General features: G+C 58.7%; 1 protein-coding gene across 1 annotated transcript in view; it reads right to left on the reverse strand.

Moving 5' to 3' along the window:
- The window catches only part of CACNA1I (calcium voltage-gated channel subunit alpha1 I), a 113364-nt gene extending 102775 nt beyond the window's left edge, over positions 1–10589 (reverse strand). Inside the window, exon 1 of the mRNA XM_045866866.3 lies at positions 10298–10589. The gene's annotated coding sequence lies outside the window, so the exon portion shown is untranslated. The remainder of the gene's footprint in view (positions 1–10297) is intronic.
- Positions 10590–10941: the final 352 nt, after the last annotated feature.

The following is a 10941-nucleotide window of genomic DNA, read 5'->3' on the forward strand; positions in this document are numbered from 1 at the left end:
AAGGGAAGTTACTGTAAAGTCACCAGCTTGACAGGCGTTAACAAAGGAGAGGTTGGAGGGCTGAGGAGTCGCACACCAAGGGAGCCGGGCAAGCCAGGAGGGAATCAGGGCAGGCTTCCCTGAGGCAGTGACCCCTGAGCTGAGACCTACGATGGATAGCCCAGGGATCCCCCCTACCACCTCACAAAGGTGAGAACTCAGACACCTTACACACCAAACTCTTTGCTTTACAGTTGGAGAAACTGAGGCCCAGAGAAGGGACAGGACAGACACACAGCCCGGTAACAGCAGAGGGAAAGCACCACCAGGGCTGGCTTCCTGGGAGTGTGATCAGTGTGGCCACCCAGGGCTCCACGCTCAGAAGGGCCCTGCTCTGGGTTTAATGCTCGGCTGTCACCAACTTGAAATTCTTCATAATTTGTGATCAGGGGGCCCCCACATTTTCATAGCTGCTCCTGACTACAGCTCAGGGGGACTTTCACATCCCGGTCTTGACTGATGCTTCCAACAACCTCAGGAACGCTCCCATGCAGCTGGAGAAACAGACCCAGAGGAAGAAGTGGTGCACCGAGACTAGGGCACGCTCAGATGCTAGAGTCCCAGCACAGGCCCTCCAGTTTGGGGATGACTGACCATGGCCTTGCGTGGCCCCCTCTACACAGCCGGCCAACGGTGAAGGAGGAAGGACAGCCACTCGTCAGGACCTGTCCCCTCCCCACCCCATCCGAGAGGCCACCCGTCCGTGAATCGTCATGCCCAGGGGTCTCCTGGGCCCTAGGACCCTCACAGGGCCAGGCTGGGCAGTGGGAGTTGGAGATGGAACCTGAGTCCCAGGGCTCAGCGCACTGCTGAGCTGCCCAGAGCTGATGCGTTTGGACATTTCTCCGGCTCCCGGGGGCAACAGGCGGGAGTTGGCACCTCCTGCCACTTTACCCGGCCAGTCGGGGAGGCAGAGTTTTCTCCCAAGCTCCAGGCTTTGCTGTTGGTTCTAGAAAAACAACCATGAGCCTTACATAAGCTTTCAGGCGATTCGGCCTGCCACGTGTCAACCCCTGGGCTGAGAAACATCCTCCCTGGGGTGGCTCCGGGCCTGCCCACCGCAGCGCCAGCCTCTGAGCCCACCGTCCCTCCGCCGGCCCCTTGCTTCTGCCACGCTGGACCTCCTCCGGTCCTAGAGCACCAGCTGCCTCCTCCAGACCTCTGCTCACACCCTTCCCTCTCCCCGGAACACCCACTCCTCCAGCTCGCACGCCCTGTTCCCCCAGGCCTGACGATGCATTCATCCGTCCAGGAAACATTTCCTGAGCACCTACTATGTGCAGGCACTGGGCCGGCGCTGCAGCTACGCCCGTGGATGAGGCGGGCTTGGCACCAACTCTCATTCGGCTGATGCTCCAGCAAGGGAGAGAGACACACGAGTCAATGAATTTCTCTCCCTCTGGGTTATCCAGAGCGCTTATCACCACTGAACATACCGTATAATTTATGTATTTATATCTTCATGATTTAGCACCTATCTGCCCAACCTGAAAGAAGGTGGTAGGAGAGCAGGGACTGCGGTCTGCTCCGCTCACTGCTGCACGCCCCCCCCCCCAGTGCCATGATGGTGCCAGCAACATACTAGGTGCTCGACAAATCGTCGTTGAATAAATTAATAAAAAGGCTGGGAAGTAAACAAACAAGGGAGCAAGGCGGGAAGGCACCTTGTCAAAGGAGAGAGACGCCGAAGATAAAAATAGGAAGCAGAAGGCACCAGCCATGCGTGATCTGTAGGACGAGCACTCCAGGTAGAAGGAACAGCATGTGCAGAGTCTGGGAGGCTGGAACGAGCTTGGTGCATTTAAGGAAGAGAAATGAGGCCAGTGTGCCGAGCTGAGGGCAGGAAGGGGGTGAAATGGAGTGTTGGGCAGGCCCCGCTGTGACCCACGGAAGGAGCTTGCGTTTTATTTCAAGTGCAACAAGAAGCCACGGGAGGGTTTTCTGCAGGGAGTGGTGTGCTCTGGTCTGTGTTTTTAAGCCAGTCCTCTGAGGGCTGAAGGGAGAGTGAGTGGACAGGCAGGGGTAGGGCAGGGAGGGCCAAAAGGAAGCGGGAAGGATGGGTTGGCCTGGCCTGGGATACTACTGGAGGTGGGAAGAACGGGGTGGATTTGAGACATGTTTTAGAGGCAGAAAAGCCTGGCTCTGCATTGGCCCCAATGCCACCCCACCCAGGACCACCAAAACCCTTCCCGCAACCACATGGGTGCAAAGAGTTGCCGTGGCCTCTAGAACCACACATGACCACCCCTCTCCTCGCTCTCAGCTCCGCCGACTCTGTTCTAACTTGTTTTTTGCCTCACTTGGCCCTGTTTAAGGCTGTCACACTGTTGTAGTCCTTTGTCCTCACACCTCTCCAGCCTCACCGTGGGACTCCTAGAGACCACTACTGCCAAGGCCACCACCCCAACCCACTCCCCATGCCCACCCAGCCTCCACCCTCTCACCTGCTCCCTGTAGTTCCAAATTTCTCTGCCCTGTGCCTGAAGCCCTGCTCCTGTCCCCAGCTGCCCTGCTGCCTAGGGCTGGAAGCCCTTGATGGGTTGGCACCTGGGCCCCCTGGGCTCCAACCTCTCTGCAAACGGAGCCTCACAGACACGAGAGGACTGGCTTTAGGTGACAGCACTGATGGACTGAAACTCAGGTCCCTCTGGCCCCAGAGTTTGAGCTGCCTCTGCATCCTGGAGCTTCCTCCCTCTAAGTACTCCCAGGGTGGGGCCACCAGGCAGTGGTGTGGTGACCGGACTGGCCTCCGTGAGCAAGTGCAGGGGCAAGAGCAAAACCTCACTGGGTCTGGAACACACACACCCACTCCTGACTCCACCAACCTCTTGGAGCCTCGGCCTTTTTCTCCATAAAGCTCAGCCCTCCTCCTGCCTGCGTCAGCTGGCCTCACACGATGTGGATGGGAAGGCTCTCTGAGACCCATGAAGGTAGATGTCTAAGCATGCCTGAGGCCAGCAATGCCATCTCCAGGGGCAGCCACACCAGCCCTCTCTCTGCCATAACTACCACCACCACCGTCACCAGCATCATCATCATCACCACCATCATCAACAACATCATCATCACCACCATCATCACCACTACCATCACCACCACCACCATCATCATCTTCGCCATCATCACCACCATCACCACAAACAACATCATCTTCACCATCACCACCACCACCACCATCACCACCAACATCATCATCTTCACCATCATCACCACCATCACCATCACCACAAACAACATCATCTTCGCCATCATCACCACCACCACCACCAACATCATCATCATCACCACCACCACCACCACCAACATCATCACACCACCATCACCACCAACATCATCATCTTTGCCATCATCACCACCACCACCACCAACATCATCATCATCACCACCACCACCACCAACATCATCATCACACCACCATCACCACCATCACCACAAACAACATCATCTTCGCCATCATCACCACCACCACCACCATCATCATCATCTTCGCCATCATCACCACCATCACCATCACCACAAACAACATCATCTTCAGCATCATCACCACCATCACCACCACCACAAACAACATCTTCACCATCATCACCACCATCACCACCATCACCATCACCACAAACAACATTATCTTCACCATCATCACCACCATCACCACCACCACCACCATCATCATCTTCGCCATCATCACCACCACCAACATCACAGCATCACAGAGCCTCTGAGTCTGACTCTGGGCCAGGCAATGAGCAAAGGGCTGTCTATGCATCATTTATGTAAATTTCTACCACAACCCCCTAAGGTACAAACCATCCTTATTTCCACTTTATGGAGAAAGAAACGGGCCCAGAGAAGTCCAGTGGTGCCCAACATCACTCAGCTCGCATAGGGCAGATTCAAGGTCCCAGTTCAGGCCTGCCACTCCCAAGCTAAGCACCGAACCTTCACAGACACCACCCTGGGACAGGGAAAGGTGCCCTGGAGCCAGGCCTTCCCTCCCAAGCTCAGTCCCCAGACAGTGCCGAAAGAGCTGCCGGTGCAGCCAAGACCCCCAGTGTGGACAAAGACCCTCCAAGTCTGTGGGGAAATCTGCCTCCCAGAATCTTCCAGAGCCCTTGGAGTATGGTGTGGAGAGGCCTGTGTCTGCAGAGCTCAGAGCCCTGGTGGAGAAAGACCTGAGGCCTCTCCTGGTCACCCCAGGCCCTGTGTGAGAGTGTGTGCGTGTGTGTGTTTGTGTATTCACCAGCACACATCAGCAGACAACCTGTTTATTCCTTTATCAACAACCACACGTCAGCTAACGCCGCGACTAGGAGAATAAGCAACAAATTCATTCTGGAAATAGTAGAATCTAGGAATCTCAGAATCAGAGTATCTTAGAATCACCCAGAACCTTAGAGGCCCAACATATTAGCTACAATAACCTCGGAGTCTAGCGTGGCATTTAGAGCACAGGCTAGAGCCCAGCTCTGACACCACTCTGCCCTGGCACCCCACTCAGCCCGGCGGTGGCCCGTGGTGAGGACAAGACTGCGCCGGACATGGGCGCCTGGATGGCTCAGTTGGTTGAGCGACTGCCTTCGGCTCAGGTCATGATCCTGGAGTCCCGGGATCGAGTCCCGCATCAGGCTCCCTGCTCAGCAGGGAGTCTGCTTCTCCCTCTGACCTTCCCCCCTCTTATGCTCTCTCTCTCTCAAATAAATAAATAAAATCTTAAAAAAAAAAAAAAAAAAAGACTGCGCCGGACTGCCAGGAGGATGGAGTGGGGTGACACCCACGAGCACCCGGCCGCACGACCAGACACTGGGCCAGCGCACTGCAGGCCTGCGACGGTCTCCTGTGCCTGGGAGTGCCGTCGGCCGCGGAATCCCAGAATCCCGCAACTTCAGAGACCAGAGACACGGGTGGTTTTCGACTTGAATGGGCCCCAGATCTCCACACAGGGAGTCTCTGAAAAGAATGGGATCCCCAAAGGGGCGTGGTTGGTCACCACGTGCTCATCAGCACAAAGATCACACGCTCACACACATACTCACGCTCACACGCCCCCATCCACCCACACAAACACACTCACACACTCACAGATGTACACAACCGGGCATGTACACTCACACTCAGACACACACACACACACACACAGCGTTTGCTCGCACAGACCCAAACACGCACCTCACACACTCATCATATCTACACAGACACACACTCACACACACACACAATGCCAATGCATGGCCTGCATCTGTCGGCCTGTAGAAAAGTCTCTGCGAGGCTGCGGGAAACGTGCCTCCCGGACTCCTCCAGCCAGCATCCCAGAGGCTCTGGAACTCTGTCTGCTCCCTCTTCCGCATGACAGCCCTGCAGATGCATGACAACAGCCCGCCCACCCCGGAGCTTCATCTGCCCTGGGTCTCTTGTCACCAGCTCCCTCGCTGGGTGACATTTCCAGATCATCTACTCCTGGGGACCCATCCCCAGTCAGACTCAAGTTTGCCTACATTCCCCTGCAAGGGCAGGACCAGACTGGCACCGAATAATGCAGAGTAGAGCAGAGAGGTCACCTGTCTAATTCTGCAGTGGGGCCGTCTCTTGACGCAGCCTGGGAGCCCCAGAGCCTGGGTGGCAACCCAATCAGACTGCAGCATCTAGGGTGCATGTGGTCCACTGGTGCCCTCAGATCCTCTTCAGAGAAACTGCAGCCGAGGCAAGTCTCCTCTAGCCTAAAGATGAATGGCTCAAGGATGGCCCCAAATGCATGACCTGATGCAAAACTTGCTGTGGTCTGCCCAGCCGAGCCTGCACACACCTCAGTCATCTCGGTCCTGTCACCAAAATCAACAGCCAGCCCTCCCAGCTTTGCAGTGTTCAATGAAGTGGATCGGAACCCCTTCCCATGATGGCTACCAAGAGTCATAGCCAACATTATTAGTTGAGCACTTACTGTGGGCCAGGCCCCTCATTACAATCCAGCGAAGTAGGTGTTTTGACTCTCTCCACTTTACAGGTAAGGAAACTGAGGCACAGAGAGCCTAAGGGATTTTCCCAGGGTCAAGGGCTACTTAGTGAAAGAGCTACGAGTTGGCTCTGGAAGGCCTTAATCCATGTTACCAGTTAAAGAGTCATCCCGACTAGGCGGTGGACAGGACACTGCAGCACGCCCACCCCCAGGCCCCGGTACCTGTCCACACGCCTGCACATTGTCACTGTTTGCCAACTCTCAGCCTTATGCCTCGTGCCAGCCAGCGACACTGTATCTGAATCTCCATCAGTGTGTTTGAACATTTCCCAGCAGGTGACTCTGCTGATCATTTTTTACTCATTCTGCGGTAATGAGGGCCTTGGGTCTTACTTCAGCGAAGAAATGAGAGTGAATGTGGTCCCTGGAGGGAGGGAGGTTGTTCTAGAAGGAAGAGCACTGGGTCAGGAGTCTCGGGGCCCAGGTTCGGGTCCCAGCACACACTCACCGCACCAAGCCTCACCAAGCTTTTCTCGCTCCTCATCACTGACTCTGGCCCTTGCAGATCTGCGGGCATATGCGTCTCACCAAGCTTCATGGCCTCTTGTATAAAATGCAGAACAGGACTCCTTCGCTACCTCACTAAAGGGATAGTAAACGGGGAAAAGAACTGGAAAGTACCTTCATGAAAGAAAAACAGCTTTGATTCGCTGCACCAGGCCCCACACTAGGCACTGCAGAGACACGTCTAAGCCTCACAAAAATCCTTTAAGGTGAAAGGCATCGTCCCACTTGTGCAAGAAGCTGATCCCCCCCATGATCAGGGAGAAGACCTAAGTCCCTGGACCAACAAAAACCTGCCCGGGGTCCCCACAGCTCATCAGGGCCAGAGTCAGTGATGAGGAGAGAGAAAAGCCTGACATTCTTCTCAAAATGCATCATCAGTGAGACCACCGTGGCCAGAGTCCAGGAAGACGGGGAATTGGCAGAGGCAGGGCCTCTGAGCTGAAGGGAGAAGGTTTGTGAGGCAGGGCCAGGTCTGTGCTGACTTCCAGCCCCGGAAGACCATGGCCTCCATCCTGGAGAAACCACTTCCCTCTTACCTCTCCTGCTCAACGAGCCCCCCAAGCCCCTCACACTTGTTCAAGGACATCCAAACACCTGGGGATTTCAAGCCCTCCCCAGTCTGCACCACCTACATACCAAGCAGAGCCCTCGTTCTCCCCGGCAAGGGCACAAGAGAAAACCAGGCCCTGTAGCCATCTGCCCATACAGCAGCCGGCAGAGGGGAGCCCAGGTTCCCTCTCAGGGCACAGAAGCTCCAATAGGGCAGAATTGGTCTGCTCCCTTTTGTTCACTGCTGTGTCCCCCCAGTAACCGGAACAGGGCTTGGCACATAGTAGGTGCTTAATAAATCTAAGAGAGAGACAAGGAAATCAGATGTGTTTTCTTCCTTCCTTAGGCTGGCAGCCATGAGGGGGAGAGACTCAGCCCACATCTTCCTGGATAACAGGATCCACAGGCCCAAGGACCTACAGACCCATGGATCCCAAAATCCACATATCCACAGATCCACAGACACATATGCCCGCAGATCTATAGATCCTCAGACCCATGGGCCTGCAGACCCACAGACCCCTACACGCACAGTCCCAGAGAACCACAAAGCGTGGATCGTGGAGCTCAGACACACTGCATGCACCCCCATAGCTCCCTCCACTGTGGGCACGAGGGCTGAGGTCACAAGGCAAGAGCAGGTGCTGGGGACGTGTTTGAAGAAAGCGTTCTGCAGAAAAGAACTGGAGGGAGGGAAGGGGTCAGAATGGAGCAGTGGGGAAGGAAGGACGAGGAAGAAAGCTGGGAGGAGGAAAAGGGATGGAGGGGAGGGAAGGAGGATCCTGCTCTCCCTGCAGCCTGGTGGGGGCTCCCTGGACCACCCCCAGCCTGGCATCCCATCTTTCCAGACGGAGTGTTTGAGCACCCTGAGCTGGGGGCTGGGCAACTCAGAGAAGAAGCGGGCGGAGGGGAAGACAGCCGGGAATCCAGGAGCCCCACAAGAGCCGGCTTCGTTACCTTGGAAAGCACTCAGAAGCTGCCTGGGGGCGGGAGTTCTTCCAGGGTGGGGGAGAACCGATTGGTGTCTAGAAACAGACTTTCCTGGGAGGGCTGAGGCCCAGGGGAGTCCCACTTGGGGTGCAGGGTGTGGGTGGTCGAGCCGGCAGTGGAGGGGGCATGATGAAGGGGACTGGGAGAGTCACAGGTGGTGACGCTCTGAGCTCGGTGTGGATCCGGGTCCAGGACACGGAGGTGCTGCAATCACCCCAGTCCCTAAAACTGCTCCCAGCTTGGCTGTGGGCTCTCCGGAGGAGTGTGTCTGGAGCCGGTGACAGAGGGTGACAGAGCAGCTGTTCTCCTTCTAGTTCTCACAGCCACCTCTGCACCCACCTCCCCACCCAAGGTCAAGGGGAGTCAGGGCCCAGGGACTCAGGAACTGCTGCTTGGTGCCCTCTGGTGGGCCTAGAAGATGCCCTCTCAGAAGCACCTGGAATGGGGGTGGGGGGAGGAACCAGGAGGGGCCTTCTGCCAAGCCGGTAGCCTCTCCCCAGAGCTGCCCCTCAAGGGTGCCCCGGGGCAGGCCTGGGCTGCTCTGAGCAGCCAGCAAGAGAGTGCAGGGACTCGGTGTGGTGCCCAGGCCCTCCCGGGTGTGTGTGCGCCTGGGGCTAGTGAATTTGGTGCCAGACTGGCTCAGCACCACCCCCCAGGATGTGCTCCTCCCTCTTCCTCTTCCTCCCCCGACTGCAGCCTCAGAATTGGTCCCCACTCTGTGTCGCCCTACCCGGTCACCCACCGGCATCCCCTCCCTCTGGTTCAGCCTTGATGGTGGAGGCGGGAAGGGGACAGGGAGATAGCTAGACTCCCCACGCTGTCCCCGGCCCAGCCCGGGTCCTGGAGTCTGAACAAAAAGTTTATCCGGAAGGGTGGACAAGAGTTTCCAAAGCCAGTCCTGGGGGCCGAGGGGAAATATTGATCCAAGAGGTGACCCGACAGTGTGGGCAGGGCCTGAGGTTCGCAGCCTCGGCAAGCAGGCCTGAACTCCTCAGCCAGACCCTTTCCCACGGGCCCAGCCCAGGGACCCACATCCCTATCGGCACAGCATCCCAGGTCCTGGGTGCTGCCAGTATCTGCTGCGTGAATCCCCAGGGCGGTGAGAGACAGAAGGACGGACTGGCCTCCTGCTCCGCCAGCCTGAGCACTCCAGCCCTAGGGCATTCCTCACATGGTGTGTCAGACCCCATCACACCACACGGACACAGACGCAAGCAAGCTTTCTCTTTCTCTCTCTCTCTCTCTCACACATACACACACACACACCTGGACCCAGAACACAGACTCGCACAGCCAGAATATAGCTCAGGGGTCTCCCCACACACCAGTCTCATCCCCGGCTCAGAGCCCCCAGGACCCGGAAAGAAGGAGAAAGGCACAAGCAGAGGGGCTGACTGATGCCTCAGGCTGGGCCCATTCAAAAGCCCCCTCCCCCAGGCATCACTCCCCCCCAAGAGGCCTTCCCACCCCCTGCCAAGGCCTCTTATCCCCCCACGTCCCCCCCACACACACCACCCAGCAGACAATTAAAACCCAATCATCATAAACACTCATTATATAACCAGCCCCAACCTGCTGAGGATTCCTTTTACCCCCTAGAGTCCCAGCTCCAGCCCCTGGCCTGGCTTCACAAAGCGAAGCCTTGCGTACCCCAGGGGTGCTGGCCCAGGAGGGGGCCCACTACCACCTCTGCCTCCAGGAAAGTTAACGCTGCTGCCTGGGATTCCCCCATTCGATCCCCCCCCTCCCCCCCCACTGCTGCTCTCCGTCTCTGCCCATTCTCCCCGCTCAGCCCTCTGGACACTAACACCAGCCCTGGTCCAGCTGGCCGCAAAGCCGCAGCAACCGAGGGGCAGCGGGACAGACAGACACAGACCGCACCCCGCCCCCCCACCCCGGCCGGCAGCCTGACTTGTTGAATAAATTTCTGCAGCGCTGGCTCAGCCGGCTTCAGCATTGGCACCGAGAGAACTTTCGTGGCCTTGGAGAAGGGACCGGTCAAAGTTTCCCGTCCTTCCTCCCCAGACACCTGCCCGAAAGCACGGGTTGGGGGCCGACCTGATGGGCACGCGTGTGTCGGGGGCGGGGGGGGAACCGGTCCCCAGAAATAAACGAATAAACGCCTCGGTAAAGAAAGCACCCGACGCGCTAAGAAATTGGCCTCGGAGCGGAGCCCTCCCTTCCTTCCCCCCAGCCCCCACCTACCTTGGCATGGACTTGGCCGGGCTGCAGGGGGTCGTCCGGGTCAGAGATGCGGGAACGCCGCGTGCCCCCGAAGCCGGAAATCGAGGGGGACCCCCGGCCCCGCCAGCCGCCCCCCCCGCCCCCCGCCAATTCAGGATCAGCTGAGCCCCTGGGGCGCGCAGGGCGGCGGGCGGTGGGCGGCGGGCCCGGGGGCCCGGGCCATGGCGGGAGGAGACGGCGGGCGGCGGGAGGGTCGGCGAGGCTGGGGCGGCCGCGAGAAGCCGGCGGCGCGGACGAGCGGCGGACGGCGCCGGAGTTGGAGCGCGCGGCGGGCGGCGGGCGGGCGGGCGGGAGCGCGGCGCTCCGGGGCCGGGGCCGGGGCCGGGGGCGGGGGCGCTGCGGGGACCGAGCGGCCGGCAAGTGGCCGGGAGGGCGGCGCGGCGGCGGCGCGGGGTCGGGGCTCGTCCCTCGCCCGGCTCGGCTCGCGCCTCCGGCCGCGGGCTCGAGGCGCGGGGTCTGCGCGCGGCGGGGGCTGCGGAGGAGCCCGAGCGCCCGGCGGTGCGGGGACGTGCGGCGGCGGCGGCGAGACCGAGCTGCGCCGCGTGCGAGGCAAAGCCGTCCTTATACTGACACCAAATGTCTTCGGGGAAAGCTGCAGGCGCGGG

The sequence above is a fragment of the Mirounga angustirostris genome, unplaced genomic scaffold (assembly GCF_029215605.1).
Source record: "Mirounga angustirostris isolate CCGP_5_RB_7025 unplaced genomic scaffold, mMirAng1.0.hap1 SCAF_5, whole genome shotgun sequence".
NCBI lineage: Eukaryota > Metazoa > Chordata > Mammalia > Carnivora > Phocidae > Mirounga > Mirounga angustirostris.